The following is a 17,535-nucleotide window of genomic DNA, read 5'->3' on the forward strand; positions in this document are numbered from 1 at the left end:
GCTTGCCACTCTGAGGCCTCCTCCTTGGTGACTGAGAGGTTTTTCTTTTCTTATCTATATTTTCCTTCAGGCTATGTCATTCCCCCTCCCCACTTCCTCCCAAATCTATTCTTTCTTTCATTTCTCAAACCAATTTCATTTGGTCAACTGCATTAAATTTCTCATTTCTTCTCCAAAGGGGAAAAAAGTCAGGAAAGGGAACAGAGAGAGGGAAATGACTAGATCTCAAGAATTAAAATCTTTGTACTCCATTTTTCATTTCAAACCCAGAAAGGATGATAGAAAAGCATTAATTTGTTTTTTTTTTATTAAGAATACAACACCTAGGGGCACTTGGGTGGCTTGGTTGAGTGTCTGACTCTTGGTTTTGGCTCAGGTCAGGATATCATGGCTCGAGGCCCATGTTGACCTCTGGGCTGATGACACAGAGCCTTCTTGGGATTCTGTCTCTGACTCTCCGCCCCCTCCCAAAAAAATAAATAAATAAACTTTAAAAGAAATTTGCTTTAAAAAAATTTGTTTAACATTTATTTATTTTTGAAAGACAGAAAATGAGCAGGGGAGGGACAGAGAGAGACACAGAATCTGAAGCAGGCTCCAGGCTCTAAGCTGTCAGCACAGAGCCAGACACGGGGCTCAAACCCACGAACCATGAGATCATGACCTGAGCTGAAGTCAGTTGCTTAACCAACTGAGCCACCCAGGGGCCCTTAAGAAATTTGCTTTAAATAAAAGGATACAACACAGCAAAAAAAGCAAACCCCCAAAATATTTAATTTAGGTAAAATTCATACCAGGCTAATTTGAGACTTGAGAAAGTCAAAAGATTTTGTTTCCTCAGCTGGACTATAATTCTCTCTGGGACACTAGAATAATTCACATTATTGTTGATAGTCTCACTCTTTCAAACTACAGAACAGAAAGGAATATTGTCCAGTTACTTCTATAAAGACATGTAAAAATTGGTCGGCAGTTCTCTTGACTGTCCCTACAGAAGCCACAAGTCACTAAGACTTTTTTTTTTTCTTTTATACAGCCGAAAAACAACCAGGACTTTGAAAATTACCAAACGAAACACTTCATAGTGGATTTTCCCTAGAAGCAAAATATCAGTAAAGACAGCAAGGTAGCAGCCTCCTGGATAATGCATATTAGTACAACCCAAAGCTATCTAAAGAAGAGTTTCTGGGTGGAATGAGGTTCTTTCAGCAGGTAGGATAGAATTTGGAAGTGCTAGTAGTTGGTAAGGGAAGGGTGAAGTAAGTGGTAATTGGAGAAAAGAATTTGTACTGTTCTGATTGTTAAGTGGTAGGTTTTATTTTAGTATAGCACATCTAAGGAAGCCTTTATGATCATAATGGGACCTTAAAATACCTCATGTAAAAATTGTGTCTTTGCCTTGAAGCACCTATTTTAATTTAAGTGGTTCGAAGATTAGCTGTAGCTCATTAGAAATCCTGTTGGTAGGGAAGGCAGGTCCCTGGACTTGCATTTGGAAATAGTTCATTGAAAAGATTTCCAAGGATTCTGTTGCAGGATTTTTTATTTACCTCAATACCCAGGATTTGTTGTCTCACTACTTCGAAGAATGAAAAGGTGGACACAAAATAAAACAAGCAGCAAGCAAAAGTTTATTAGAGTATAAGATCAGAAAGTAAGAATAGTATGAAAGCTCTCTTTACAGAGAGGGGGCATTCGAAAGTGAGTGCCCACGACTATAGGAAAGGGACTTTGCTTTATGGGGTTTTGGTCCACTCCTTTCCTTCCACCTTGTTCCTTCTCAGGTTTTACCCTTATTGGCTAGGTAACACTAAATGCCTAGTCATTCCTTTTTGATTGGTTCGTTTCCATTGTATGAGGTGTGGTCTATGGCCATAGTGTTCCTTGTTGGCTATATGTTTTGTGGTCTACTTATTTTCAGTTAAGTTTTTTGTTTGTTAAATTCCTGAGATAATTCTGAGGGGGAGTAGGTGGTGTCTGTTATATTTTTAAGAGGAACTTTATGCCTGAGGGAGTTTGCTCAAGGTCAAATGTTCCCAGAAGAGATGTTTTAAAATATGCTTTTTTCCCCACCCAGGGACCTTCAAACCCTAGCTTCTCCCTTTCTGCCTACTGAATCCTATCTTTACATCTAATAAATTCCACTGCACAGCTAGAACTGTATAATAATATCAGTAACAGTTTATAGGAAAAATGGGCTATGAAAATTAGAATTTGTAACATCTAGGGTAACAATAAACAAGGTGAGGTGAAACTGCCCTTTGTATCTTAGAATTACAAAAATAACCCCATCCTAGTCACTATGGTATGCAAATAAAAAGGACAAACAAGAAAATCTATATAGTGTTTACCGATGGTTAGATTCTTGTCAAAATCTTGACTTTTTTTCAGTGTCTTTCTAAAATGTCCTCTGATCCATTCCCTCACTATTTTGTCTATCCAAAGAGTAACTAACTCAGATTTCAAATTATATTTAATGTGTTTGAGGAGCTGCCACCTACTCATTCTTAATAAATCTCATGGGAAAATGGAAGACAGCCAGGCACTGGAGAAAAGTGCACTGGACTATAAATCAGGAGACAGATTTTGACTCTGTTCTGACTTGAATAGTATCTCAATATCTGTCTGTCTCTGTTTCTCTGTCTCTGTCTCTCGCTGCCTTGGTTTCATCTTTTGTAAAATAAAGTGAATCAATTATATGTTCTTCAAAGTTTCTTTCACATATAAAGTTCTTTGGTCGTATGGCACTGTTAAAAACTAACCAGCAGGGAAGCCTAGGTGGCTCAGTTGGTTAAGCATTGGACTCTTGACTTCAGCTCAGGTCATGATCCCAGCCAGGGTGGTGCAACTGAGCCCATTGGGCTCTGCACTGAGTATGCAGCCTGTTTGGTTCTCTCTCTCTCCTTCTGCCCTCTCCCCTGCTGGAGGTTCTCCCTCTTGCATGCTCTCTCTTTCTCTCTCTCTCTCCCTTTCTCTCAATAAATAAATAAATAAATAAATAAATAAAATAAACAGCAAAAAAGCAAGTTGTAGTCCAAGCAATAGCCAGGAAATGTAACACATCTTTTTTAAAAATTAAGAAAAAAAATTTAATGTTTATTTATTTTAGAGAGAGATAGAGAGAGACCGAGTGCAAGCGAGGGACGGGCAGAGAGAGAGGAGACACAGAATCTGAAGCAGGCTCCAGGCTCAGAGCTGTCAGCACAGAACCCAACGCGGGGCTTGAACTCATGAACTGCAAGATCATTACCTGAGCTGAAGCCAGACGCTCAACCGACTGAGCCACCCAGGCACCCCTAACACATCTTTTTTTTAATATTTATTTATTTATTTTTGAAGGAAGAACGAGTGCAAGTAGGGGAGTGGCACAGAAAGAGTGGCTGTCAGCACAGAGCCTGCCATGGGCCTCAAACTCACGAACCGGAGATCATGACCAGAGCTGAAAATCAAGAGTCAGGCACTTAACTGACTGAGCCACCCAGGTGCCCCGAAAAATAACATATCTTACTAAAATGAAAACAAACAACAAAAAGCACATTGTGAGGTGCCTGGGTGGCTCAGTTAGTTGAGCGTTGGTCTCTTGATTTTGGCTCAGCTTATGATCACAGGGTTGTGAGATTGAGGCCCGCATCTATGATCCATGCTTGGCATGGAGCCTGTTAAGATTCTCTCCTTCTCCCTCTCCCCACTCCACTCCTGCACTCTCTCTCTCTAAAAAAAAAAAAAGATAAAGAAAGAAAGAAAAAAGGAAAAAAAAAGTACATTGGTAAAGAACCACAATAAAATTACTTTATGGCAAAATCAGCTCATCAAAAGGAATAGAACAGTAATTCTACATTACTCATATTTTAAAAAGTAGCCCTCTGTTGTTCCCATGCACTAAGAGTCACTACAGATTGTTGTATTGTGGTCACTTGATAACTGGTAACCACAATTAACGTGAAGAGATTCAGCAATTCAGTGAAGCAAGATGATTAGAAGGTCATACAGACGGAGAAGAGGATGCACTTAAGTAGAAGACATAGTTGGCTGTGTAAGAATTTCTGCCTCACCAGGGCTTTGCATTTGCTTTGCCTGGCACTATGGTCCTGAACAGAAAAGAATTTTAAGGCAAGCATTTTTAAAATGTGTACTCATTGCAGGCACTAAGGGCCTCAGTCAGAATAGATACTCTTATTGAATCAAATTGGGCTTGAAAACAGTAATCTAGAAAAAGCATGGACTTGTCCTTTGTTTATCCATTACTATAAATATTAAATGGTTTTGGTCTTCAGCTGTAAAACAACCAAGTCATGTAGCATCTGCAACCAGAAAGAGATTACATATGAAACCTGTGTTGAAAGAAGCCTTCTTTACTTGTTGGTTGCCATGATTTCACATTTGGGCCACAAGTTCTTTGAATCTAGAGGCTATGTCTTAGTTGTTTTTGTATCACCCCATTGTCTTGTACAGAGTATCTAGCATAATCTCATAAACTGCAGGCACCAAAGCTCTCATGTTAATCAATAAAGAAATTCTTGCATTTTCAGGATTCAAAGTTAGTAAAAAATTAACCATTATATACTGTGCTGGGTTTTAGTAGATACACACAAACTGTTTGTAATTAATATGTTAGGTATCTAAAGATACCTGACACCTAAGAACTTTTGGAAGATTTCTTGACTATTTTAAACATACTTAAATCTAGTTAACATGGTTAATTTACTTAGAAAATATTTTTTCTACACAGGTACTTTAAAAAGGTAATCTACCTAACCTATGTGTGAGTTACTAATAACATGATAGAAGTGTTTGAATTTGTGAGGTTTTATAAATATCTGGCACCAAATCTTCCATGTCAAGTGAAGGCTGATTATGGTTGGGAAAGGCAGTCTCATGTGCATAGTGTTAGGACCCCCACTCAGCCACATAAGAATGAGCATTGGCCCTGGAACACCTCCTTATCAAGAGATAAAGGGCTCACAGAGCCTCTCCTGGGCTTATCATCTTATATAACAATATCTTTTTCTGTTTAAGATACAATAATTGTTCCTCTGTTTTGCTTAAATAAGTACTTTTGGCCCTCGGACACATGCCCAGCTTTTGGTATTTCAGACTGCATGAGGAGGAAGGGGTCTTTCTGCTGGAGTATGGCAGTGGTGCCCATTGGTTGCCCAGGACACCCGCTGGCCATGAGGGTCTGATGTTCATTCCTGGAGCTGATCATGCTCTGTTTCTTCTCTAGGTACGTAAAAAGTTTTCTCCATTTAGTGTCTGTGTTACATTTTCCTTGGTGACTCCAAAACCAATATGCAGTGGGCAGAAATGTTTGGACTTTTATACCTGGTGTCTGGCATGGTGATGATCTTTCTTTACTAATCCTTTATGTAATTTGAACTCCTTCTCTGGTATTGGTTACCAATACATGGGTTTTTCTCAACAATTGTATATATAGTGATAATGACATGATACTAATGCAAATGATCATGGAAATCATAAGGGTTTCAAAGTCAAATACCACTGTCTGTATATAAAACTTTTTTCTATGCCAAACAAAATATCAATTTCTTAAGAATCCATGTAGGGGGCGCCTGGGTGGCGCAGTCGGTTAAGCGTCCGACTTCAGCCAGGTCACGATCTCTCAGTCCGTGAGTTCGAGCCCCGCGTCAGGCTCTGGTCTGATGGCTCGGAGCCTGGAGCCTGTTTCCGATTCTGTGTCTCCCTCTCTCTCTGCCCCTCCCCCGTTCATGCTCTGTCTCTCTCTGTCCCAAAAATAAATAAAAAACGTTGAAAAAAAAAAAAGAATCCATGTAGGTATGAAGTAAAAAAACAGTACAAATAGTTAAAAACTTCAGTTAAAATGTGTTTAATAATTGATTATAAAAGGTGAGAATAACAAGTTGGAAATATCCACATTTTCTTGGAAATCACACTTCAAAAAGAAACTATAGAATTAGTTGTCTTACTTAATGCTTAAAATTTTAAATTTGGGGAGCCAGCCATGGGGCATCATTTTTACTTTCCTTCTTAAATGATGGCAAATTCTTCTCCATCAAATTTGCTGCTTTGCATATCTCCTTCAGGTTCAATATTAATGCTCTCAGAAGCCCCAAAGGGCCCAAGAAGCTACTAGATTAAAACCAATCTGCCCTTGCCAAATCTAAGCACCTGATTAGAATTTCTGAACACATATTAAATATTTCATTGTCTAGAAAAATACCATGAGAACTAGTCATTTTAAGATCCAATTATTTAGCATGCTTATTTTCTATTTCCTATTTCTCATTATATGCGTGCTTTAGAAAATTCTTGATTAAGGAAGTTTAGACTTCTATGCAGTGGGCTCCTTATCCCATCCCTTCTCCTTTTTTCCCCCCATCCTTCTCCTTCATAACATGTATCCTTCTTTTGGTGGGGGGACTTTAAATCAATAAAAGTACCAATAACGGATGTAATTAGTTTGACTTCTGATGAAAACTGACATGGTGAAGGCCTATTTATGACATTAAAAAACTGAAAATTATATAAGTGCTTGTAGTAATAGTATAATTACTCAGAGCTTCATGTAAAATAAAGCAGAATGGAATTGTTAGTGTGCCTTAATATCATTTCAGTCACTCCAGAGGTACAAACTTTTCAAATATCTTCCATAGCTAATCCCACATTTCTATGAATACACTTAATTTCATTCCTCCCCCTTGTGAAGTATTGATAGGAGTTGGAGAGATCAGAGGAGAAGTGGAAGTAGGGATAAATAGTCAGCACCATAGGCATAAAAGCATTCTATCCTGGCTAAATTAAATATATTGGTATGGTATGCGTTTGTAAAAACAGCACATTTTGCTCAGAAATCTTGTAAACAATCTTCAAAAGGAAAATTCAGTGTATGAGACTGCTACTGCACATTTTAGGGTGACTATATTGAAGCTAGCATGCATACAGCCAGGTGAGCAATCTGAACATGGGTTGATGGGAAGACAAAAAACAAAAACAAAAACAAAAACAAAAACAAAAAACTCTTCATATGCAAATACTAATTTCAAAGCCAGTTGAATTGCCAGCACAATTTGTCTCACAAATGTGAGGCTATACTTCCAATGAACACAACAAAGTGCTGAAATCCATTAGAAAGTACTTGTGAAATAGTCATGTTTTGAGGACTTGGTTTTGATGATTTGAAAGACAGCAGAAGAGCACAGAACTAATTTCCACCTGGACAGGGGTTTGTTTTCCCTGCTTATTTGAAATTAGAGCCAACAGTAATAAATGGTTTAGTATAACTAAAGTTCTCTCTTCATTTAGACCAAACAGACTGGCAAGTCTATGAACAAACAGGTCATTTTCTATAGAATGGCTATAATATATGTGCTTTCTATTGCCATATTTGAAACCCCTTCATAGTTTATGTAAGCTACAATCTTTTGCACACTGATTATACAAGTATATCCTATGACCATGGGCTAGTGCTAGTGGTTAGTGAAAATAATTATAATTAATAACAACATGTCAAAAGCCTTCAGCCTGCTTTGTTTGGCATATATTGCAAAGTTTCTTTTTCTCAGCCCTTCACATCAGAAGGAGCTATTTGCTCCCCTTGTTTTTCAGCACTGGATATGAGGCAGAAGGACAAAAGCAATTTGCCAATGGTCAAACAGAATATCAGGAAAAGTACTGGGAATAAAACCTGAGGCTTACTAATAATGAGGCACCTGGTTTCATTGCCCGACATTCTCAAGCACTGTACTTTGACTTGTCTCCTACTGGATGCACTACTATTTCTACTTCATTCTCTATAACTGCTCATTAGAGTGGAGCTAACTAGAAGCAGCCCCAAACTGTGGCAGATATGGAGCTATCTTAAAACAGAAATTTTAATTAAACCAAGCTCAGCTGCAATTCAAACATATAGAAGAATGAGTCAAGCTCTATGATACATTTAACCATTCCTCTCTTATCTTGTATTACTCTTTAAAACCTACTTTTCACATTTCTCTTGAAAAGTTATATTAGCACAGGATCAACTTTGTTGCTGTTTATAGTAAGACAGTAAAGCTACATGGCCAAATGCGAAGTGTTTTCGTAGAAACTTAGCTGACCATACCTCAATCTAAAATTTACATTCACAAAGTGTATTATTAAATAGTTCTAAATAGGGCCACATGCAATGAGGTATTCATGTTTACGTGACATTTACTGATTAAAAATAGACATCCTGTCAAAAATTCAACCACAGACACTTGCCATAGAGATAGTTCTAGCTATGCTGCCAGATCACTAAATATATAAATCCTCCTTCTATTTAGAAGAATTTTGATGGAAAAAGTCATTTATGAAGATCTGTATCAGCAACTAGATATACTCAAAATGCATGGTGTAGGAAAGTGGGGAGTATTTAGTTAAATTATGACTTTTCAAGCTGTCTTTATATTGGGCTACTAAATTGATACTTTTTACTGGATTGTAAAATTAAGTTATATTGTGGAGGGAAATATTCCTCCAACTGGTTTTACAGATGTTCTAATTGAATATCTTTTTGGAGGAGGATAACATAAGAAACTAAATTGATCATTTCAATATATTAAAATAATCTGTGTAGATGGTCTGAATGTTAAGATAACATAGCATTAAACACTTATTGGCATCACAATAGTTCAAAATCTTGGGTGTTATAATTAGTTCTGTCTCTGGCATTATTATGCACATTCTTAATACATAGATCTAGAGGCACTGGTAGGCAAAGAGATCTCAGTTTTGCATTCCTACTGCTTTTTTAATCTAGATGCTAATCAGTACAATAAGCCATGCCAACTCAGAGTTAGAAATCAGACCTATTCTAAGATCACGACATTGTGATTTTCTAGCAAAATGTTTTTACCTGCTTTGACTAATCCTATTTTAAATACTCTAACTTTGAATAGCTCACAGGACAGTACTTGTGACTCTTACCTTGATATAACTGATTTCATTCTTAATTTAATTTTGTGACAGCTCAGATCTTAAAAGCAATCTATTGTTCCTTTGTCAGACTTAGAAACGACTGATACATCCAAGTGCATACTTCCTGGTTCATACCAAATTGATGGCTGGGTCTACAGGAAATCAATACTGGATGATTGAGCCTGTTCTATAAATTTAGAAAAATTTAGGAAAAAATAAAGAAAATTATCCAATTTGATGATTTAGGGCTAGAATAGTCAAAAACTAGTTTTGTGAAATGGGTTTCCTAAGATGTTTTGTAGATATATCATGAATGAGAGCAGAATATTATCACATTTATTTCACATTATTTGAATCAACACAGCATTCAGCTTTTTAAAGACTTTATTTTTTAGAGAAGTTTTAGGTTTACAACAAAACTTGAGTAAAGTACAGAGATTTATCATATACCCCCTACCCTTACACATGCATCACTCACCAAAATAGTACATTTTTACTAATCACAACACATCCTAATCACCTGATGCCATAGCTTAACTTCGGGTTCACTCTTGGTGTTGTACATTCTATGGGTTTGGACAAAAACATAATGGCATATATCCATCATTATAATATAATATGGAGTGTTTTTACTGCCCTAAGTATCCTCTATGCTCTGCCCCTTCATCCCCCCATTCCCAATGCCTGGCAACCACTGCTATTTTTATTACCTTCATAGTTTTGCCTTTTCTAGAATGTTATATTCTTGGAATCATACAATACATAAGCTTTTCAGATTGGCTTTTTTCATGTAGCAATATGCAGTTTAAGGTTCCTCCATGTCTTTTTATGGCTTGACAGCCCATTTTCGTTTAGCACTGAATAATATTCCATTGTCTCAATATACCATAGTTTATTTATCCATTCATCCACTGAAGGATATCTTGGTTGCTTCCAAGCTTTGTCAAACCTTTATGTGCAGGTTTCTGTGTGAACATGTTTTCAACTGCTTTGAGGAAATACCAAAGAGTGTAATTGTTGGATCTTATGATAAGACTATGTTTAGTTTTATAAGAAACCACCAAACTGTCTTCCAAATTGGCTGTATGATTTTGCATTCCCACCAGCAATGTAGGAGAGTTCCTGTTGCTCCACATCCTTGTCAGCATTTGGTGTTGTGAACCTTCTGGATTTTGGCCATTCTAATAGGTGTGTAGTGGTATGTCATTTTTGTTTTAATTTGCATTTCCCTGATGGCATATGATGTGGAACATCTTTTCATGTGTTTGTCATCTGTAGATCTCTTTGGTGACATGTCTGTTAAAGTCTTTGGATCATTTTTTAATCAAGTTGTTTTTTTTTAATTAAGTTTTAAAATGGTTTTTCTGTATATTTTGGAAAACAGCCCTTTGTTACATGTGTCTTGCAAATATTTACTCCTAGTCTGTGGTTTGTCTTCTCATTTTTTTGTCATTGTCTATTTGTCATTGCCTGAACAGAAGTTTTGAATTTAAATGAAGTCCAGCTATTATCTTTTTTCATGATTTATGTCTTTGATGTTGTATCTAAAAAGACATCACCATACCTAAGGTCATCTAGGTTTTCCCTATGTTCTCTTCTCAGAGTTTCATAGTTTTGTGTTTTACATTTCGGTTTATGATTCATTTTGAGTTAATCTCTGTAAAGGGTATAAAGTCTGAATGTAGATTCATTTTTTTTTACATGTGCATGTCCAGTTGTTTCAGCACCATTTGCTGAAGAGACTCTTTGCTCTGTTGTAACATTCACATTTTTTAGTAATTTAGACTTTGCTTTAGTGATACCAGTAGCAATTGGTACTCTATTCTGTCACTTCACATAATAGCTGCATTTCCATTTTCTTTTTATTACAAATCAATAATGCAATTAACATAACAAGATCCCAAGAGCTATTTACGTAATTATTGCTTTTATAAAGAAAAGAACCACTACATAAGCTGTAAAGCAGCTTAAAACAAAATCATAAAACAAGTTCTAGGAAACCACTCTTCAGAAAAACAACATAGTATATCTTTTACACAACCTGTTTTCTTTAAGATTTTGTAATAACTGAAGATAGACTAGCACCAACCAAATCAAGGAACTCACTCTATTTACTGAAAGAATCAACACAATCCAGTTTGGGTTCCCAAAGGAAAATATGCTGTCTTTCAGTTATGTTGATACTATTTTAGACCAGTAATTCCTTTATTTTGTTTAACTATGGAAAACAACTTTAGTACAAGAAAAAGAAACTTAGCAGTCTGACCATGCATATACACCACTTCCTATATTAATCAAATGAGAGTTGTAAACAACTTAATGTGATGTGTATTTAATGACATTTCATGAATTGTTTGCAGGATAAGTAGGCATAAATTATAAGTAGCATACCTCTCTTACTCTTGTTCCCTCTCCCTCTCTCTCTCTCTCTCACACACATACACACACACACACACACATTTTTTGTCTCACTTAAAACACCATTTGAATTGTTTTATAGACTGAATTAAAGACAGTGAGGGGCAGTGACAGACATGCATATTAAGACAGATCACATAGTCAGATAACAGTGGGAGATGCAAGCATCAGCTTTCAGAGCAAAGTACATTTAGGTGGATAATTAGTGTTGAAAGGTCGTGGTGCAAAAGTAGACCATGAGATATGGCATCCAGAAGTGGGGCTCCGGGATATGAGTCTATAACAAAATCCATAATTAATACATGATAACAACTGGAAGGGGATAAGGCAACAAGTTACTTTCAAATCTGGAGAGGGGTATGGTCTTAGGTCAGAAAGGAACTCTGCCAAAATTAAAGGGCTTCCAGTTCAGGTAATAATGGAATCACTACTTGAAAAATAATACTTGAAGACTCATCAAAACTTCATATTAAAAAGAAACCAGAAGGGCAGGCAGGCCTGTGGGCTTTTCCCACCCACTCTCCCACCTCCAGAAGGAAAGTACATGTTCTCTGTTGCATGTGCTTATATCACTGACAGAACAACTTTCCTTTGATGATTTTCAAGAAAGCTATACTATGAAATGGCAAAGTCTCCAGGAGGCAGAATGCCATTGCCTCTGGGGAAACGGGTCTTTTTTTCCAGTGTAGTGGTCAGTGGGAGCTGTGCCCTTACATATTACCTTATACAAAAAGCTTTTTTTCAGGGCTTCCTATTACGAGCTGGTATTGGAGCAGCTGCACAGCCACCCTGAGTCCCTGGAAGCTCTGTGCACTCCTCTCAACATCCACTATCTACACTTCACTAACAAGTACAACTTTGTGGATATTGCCAGTACCCAGTTGAAGATTCCTGTCTCTGGATTCAAGTCAGAGGGCCATCTCTATGTCAGCTCATCCAGAGATGCCCCCTTTCAGAGATGGCACCCTCAGGATGTCTTCTTAAATCTTAAGGATGGTTAGCAGATTCCTGTGTTCAAGTTCAGTACGGACTGTGGTGATGATATAGAAACAGAGTAAAGGTGATCAAAAAGACTCAGCATTCTCCAAGCATGGCCTTTCCTCATCACAATGTACCCTCCATGGCTGTAAGCCAGTTTTTCAGCCAGAGGGGATGATTATATGTGCTGGCATATGGTAATTTTGGTATAATTCTAATTTGGCCACACTATTGTGGGGTTTTTATTTAATCAGAAAGTTTTACTATGAATTTATAGGTATTTATTTGAGAACTCACTGTGTAAAAGCAGAACACGGAATAAAAAGAATCGCTATTTAAAATTTTTAAAAGGAGAAGAAGAAGAAGAAGACAACAAAGAAGAAGAAGAAGAAGAAGAAGAAGAAGAAGAAGAAGAAGAAGAAGAAGAAGCCACCACCTCCAGAGTGAATCTTCTAAATGAAAATCAGGGCATTTCTTGCTTAACATTTCCAGTGGTTCTCCACCACATTTAGAAAAGCTTTAGCATAGCTTATAAGACTTACCTTGACTTGCACCAACCCTACCCCATGTTTTTGATATTCCTTGAAATATGCCAAACTCGCTCTCATCTCTGGGCTTTTGCACTTTCTGTGTTCTTTGCCTCCAATCTTGGCTCATTCCCTTAATGTTCCATTAAGGATTCTACTCAAATGTCATCTTCTCAGAGAAGTTCTGAGAATCTTTTTTATTTGTATTTATTTATTTATTTATTTATTTATTTATTTATTTATTTTAAAGACAGAGAGGGAAAGAGGTAGAGGCAGAAGGAGAGAGAGATCCTCTTAAGCAGGCTCCACGCTCAGCACAGAGCACGACCCTGGGATCATGACCCAAGCCAAAAATCAAGAGTCGGATGCTCATCCAAGTGAGCCACCCAGATACCCCTGAGAATCATATTTAAAACAGCAACCTACCACTCTAGAACCCCTTACCACTTTTTATTTTTCTTTATATGTGACGTTGTTTTTTTTTCAATATATGAAATTTATTGTCAAATTGGTTTCCATACAACACCCAGTGCTCATCCCAAAAGGTGCCCTCCTCAATACCCATCACCCACCCCGCCCTCCCTCTCACCCCCCATCAACCTTCAGTTTGTTCTCAGTTTTTAAGAGTCTCTTATGCTTTGGCTCTCTCCCACTGTAACCTCTTGATATGTGACGTTGTTGAATATATTTATTTGTTTACTTAGTACCTTCTCCATTAGAATATCAGTTCCATGAAGGTAGAACTTTCTGTTGTGTCACTCTTGTAACTAGCATGAGAGGTAGAATTACTGCTATAAAGATAATTAAACATAAACTTCAGGAACTCTTATTTGCATAGCCTCATTTAAATGGCCTGCATGTAATTCTGTATGTATAATTTTTAGTCTTCAAAGTGAGTTATCAAAATCATGTAAGCTTTAGACTCCATTAAACCTCTGCTTAGCATCTAGTGCCTGACATTTCATAAGCCCTCAATAAATATTTTTGAATGAGTGAATTTTAAAAATGAATGAATACCTTAAATATTTTAGGATAAAAAGATTTGTTAGCTCTCTCTCTGATAGCAATCTTTGATAAGTGTTGGTCTTGACTGAAAGGTGAAAGATGTTGGGTGTCCATTGAGGATAATGGAACAAGGCTGTTCTGAAGGATATGGAAGAAACTTTAGAAAAGGATACTGTGGGCTCTTAAAGTAAACTTTGTTTACCTCATAATTTTTCCTAGTGTTGGGATACTAAATTAGGCCAAAAGTACACATTATGATTTAATGCCTTAATAAATTGGGTTCCTATTATAATTCCATTCTTTGTGACACAGCTTTTTTTCTCTCATATTTCCTAAGATATGAGCTATCTTTTCTAGTATATCCAGGGAGTATCCACAATTTAAGGAAATCATTGAAGCATGACTGCTTCCTCATTACTGCACTGGGTTATTTCTTCCTTTTTCTTACACTGTTTTTATAGTTCTCAAAGCTTTTAAGAAAGTTTATGGATTCAACCAGGATTGTGCAATACAGTGGCATTTGCCCAGTGGAAAAACAGATGCACATTATATGTATATCTTATAAATACAGTTAAATATATATATATATTTAAATATATGTACACACATATATTATATATAATAAATGTGACACATTATATATAATCAATGTGAGAGAAAGAGATTTAGCAAGCAAACCTTAGGATTTATTTTCACTTGTTAATTGTAGTTCCCCCATAGGATCATCCAGCTCTTCCTGTCATTAATAAGGAATTCATAAAAATGAGCCATTAATAGAAGAGATTAGTTAAATAATACATTACACCTTAAATAATGGTCAAAACTAGTTACTATGAAAACCATCTATGAATTGATCACTCTCAATTTATAGAAGCCCATCTGGTTTGGTTTTTAATCTACTCAAATTGTTTTTTGGCCAGTAGCACTGCCTGAGGCAAATTTATATCAACTTGACAAAAAGCAATACAAAGTCTTGCTTCAGAGATTCTCATTGCTTAAAGCTACAATACTTCTTTAAAAGCTCCAAGGTGTTATAATTAAAAATGTATCAATTGCTTAACTTGTCAACCAAAGACAGTTATTGTAAAGCATTATTTCCCCTCAAACAGATAGACTGTCATTGCTCATGTGTGATTGCATTTAAAGAAAAAAATATAAGTAAAGTGTAAATTTAACTTCTGGGAAGTAAGCCTCATCAAAGCATTTCCAAAACCTTCTGGAATCTGTTCCCTTTCTGGGAAGCTGTACATACTAACCTCCCATTCGCATTTATAAACATGTGCAAACACAATTAACATGCAGATTTTTGATGGTGACTTGAGAGGAGGGGCGGAAAAAACTTTCTCCAAAAATGTTAATTTGACTTTAGTAACAGAATGTCATTTGAAATTGTAGTTAAAGATATCTCTTTTTAGTGATTTCTTTTTTATTTTACCCTTCCCTTGCCCCCTCTTTTTCCCCAAGAAATGAAGAATGCAATTAACAGCATAATGATTAAAGAAATAATTAGGCACTGCAGGCTCACATCACAATAATTTAGGACAATTTCATGCTTTTACTGCCATATCAAATTAACAAATTTTCTCTGTTACAAAAAAGTTCATGAAATAAAATTACCCTTTCTTCCCCTGATTCCACTGCCAATAAAAAAATAAAACAGACGTGGATGGCAAAGGGAACTTTTTTTAATCTTGTATGAAAAGGAATAAAATCACTTCTTCATAAATTAAAATTTAAGAATCAGTTCTGCTGTGTTGTGTTTGTACAAACAAGTTGCTTTTCATGGAAAGATTTTATTTTGATTAAATAACAGACTCAACTCACTGCAAATAATTGTGTTGTTAATCTCACTACACTACTTTGAACTGAAAGTGAGGAAAAACTGGTCAATGTTAATCAATTGCCTTGGAGGAACACAGAGCTCTTTTGACAGAGGTGCATAATGGATGAAGCACAAAATGAGATAATTGGGAGATGTTTATCCTAGAGGGTGCTAAGTTCATAATTACAATTAAAAAGTTCTCATATCCTAATATTATTCTCTGTAAAGACACACACTCTGTCTTCATTTGACTGCATCAATATATATTTTTCCAAAAATAAAGTTCATCTGTGACCTGGCCTGAGGTTGGATATGTAACAGAAGAATGTAAATAATGCCAACTACTCATATTTTTATCTTACTGTGAGTGCTATTGCATGGCCGTTCAGAGGTAGCTTCTTAACCAGAGAAGTAATAACCTTCTTAAATATAAGACCCCGAGGTGCTCTGGATAATATAAATATTTGAATGTTTTGTTCCAAAAAATTTAAAAATGCCTTGTTTCAGGATTATGTATTATAAATTTCAAAATCACCAAGTGAATGTCTATATATTAAGATATTAGAAAATTCATGGACAGATAAAGAATTTTTCAGAGCTGCTTTATTCAAGTAGGGATAGTTCAACAACTTGTTTCTATCAACAAAATTACAAAATGTTGTTGACAGCTCTTTGTGACCTGTCATATAGTCAAGGTATAAACCTTTAACACATAACAATAATAGAGTTATTAATATAATGCATTATGATATTTCTTCACCATCTATAAAACACTTTTGTTGGTTTACAACCTTGAAATTTCCCTGGGTGAAATTCAAAACTGGCCCCATATGTGGAGGGCAAGGAGAGACTGAAGAAAGAGGAAGACCACCCCAAATTGGTAGGTGGCAGTTTTAATAGACAAGGGAACTGAGATACTAGGCTTGTCTTGGGTAGATGCAAGACAAATAGATCTCCACAACTACCCACCCAAATCTTAAAGAGTTTAAATAAAGGCCTTAGTGGGGGTCAGTCACATATATAGTCCAGATGGTCTCAACAACACTTTACTCTTTTAAGGCTGCATGTTTGAAGGGGTTCTTAGTGTGGGAATGGTGAGGTGAATGTACATTCCAAGGACAGGGAAAAGGGTAAGGAGCTTCCAGGTGGGTCTAGCTCACAGGCCAACCTGCAGTCACAACCTTTCAGTGACTTCCTCTAATACCTTTCTTCTTTACAACAATCTTCTGAAGTAAGTACGGCTGCTTTCATCACTCCATTGCCATTGTATGGTTGAGAATGTTGGGGTTTAGTCGGTAAGTAGCAAAAAGAGAATTTCAATTCAGGTCTTCTGACTCCAGATCTCATGCTTACTTTCCTATGCAACATGAAGACATAATAATTTGACAATCAGAAAGAATGAAATCTTGCCATTTGCAACTACATGGATAGAACTAGAGGGTATTATGCTAAGTGAAATTAGAGAAAGACAAATATCATATGACTTCACTCCTATGAGGACTTTAAGACACAGAGCAGATGAACACAATGGAAGGGAAGCAAAAATGATATAAAAACAGGGAGGGGGACAAAACATAAGAGACCCTTAAAAATGGAGAACAGAGGGTTACTGGAAAGGTTGTGGGAGGGGGGATGGGCTAAATGGGTGAGGGGCATTAAGGAATCTACTCCTGAAATCATTGTTTCACTATATGCTAACTAATTTGGATGTAAATTAAAAAAATAAAATTTAAAAAAATTTTAAAAAAGACATAATAATTTGAAGAGCCAAAGAAGAAGGTAGAAAGGGATTTAAACCATGATACTGGTGCCCATTCTCTTGCAGGCCAGTCACAGGTATATTTACTAGCTTTATTTCTTTGACATGTT

The 17,535-nt window shown here is 36.4% G+C and overlaps 1 pseudogene; it reads left to right on the forward strand.

Annotated features, from left to right (window-relative positions):
• The first annotated feature begins 11,980 nt into the window (after nucleotides 1-11,980).
• LOC113597633 (cytochrome c oxidase assembly factor 1 homolog) lies at nucleotides 11,981-12,392 on the forward strand (annotated as a pseudogene).
• Nucleotides 12,393-17,535: the final 5,143 nt, after the last annotated feature.

This window comes from Acinonyx jubatus, chromosome X (assembly GCF_027475565.1).
Source record: "Acinonyx jubatus isolate Ajub_Pintada_27869175 chromosome X, VMU_Ajub_asm_v1.0, whole genome shotgun sequence".
Taxonomy (NCBI): domain Eukaryota; kingdom Metazoa; phylum Chordata; class Mammalia; order Carnivora; family Felidae; genus Acinonyx; species Acinonyx jubatus.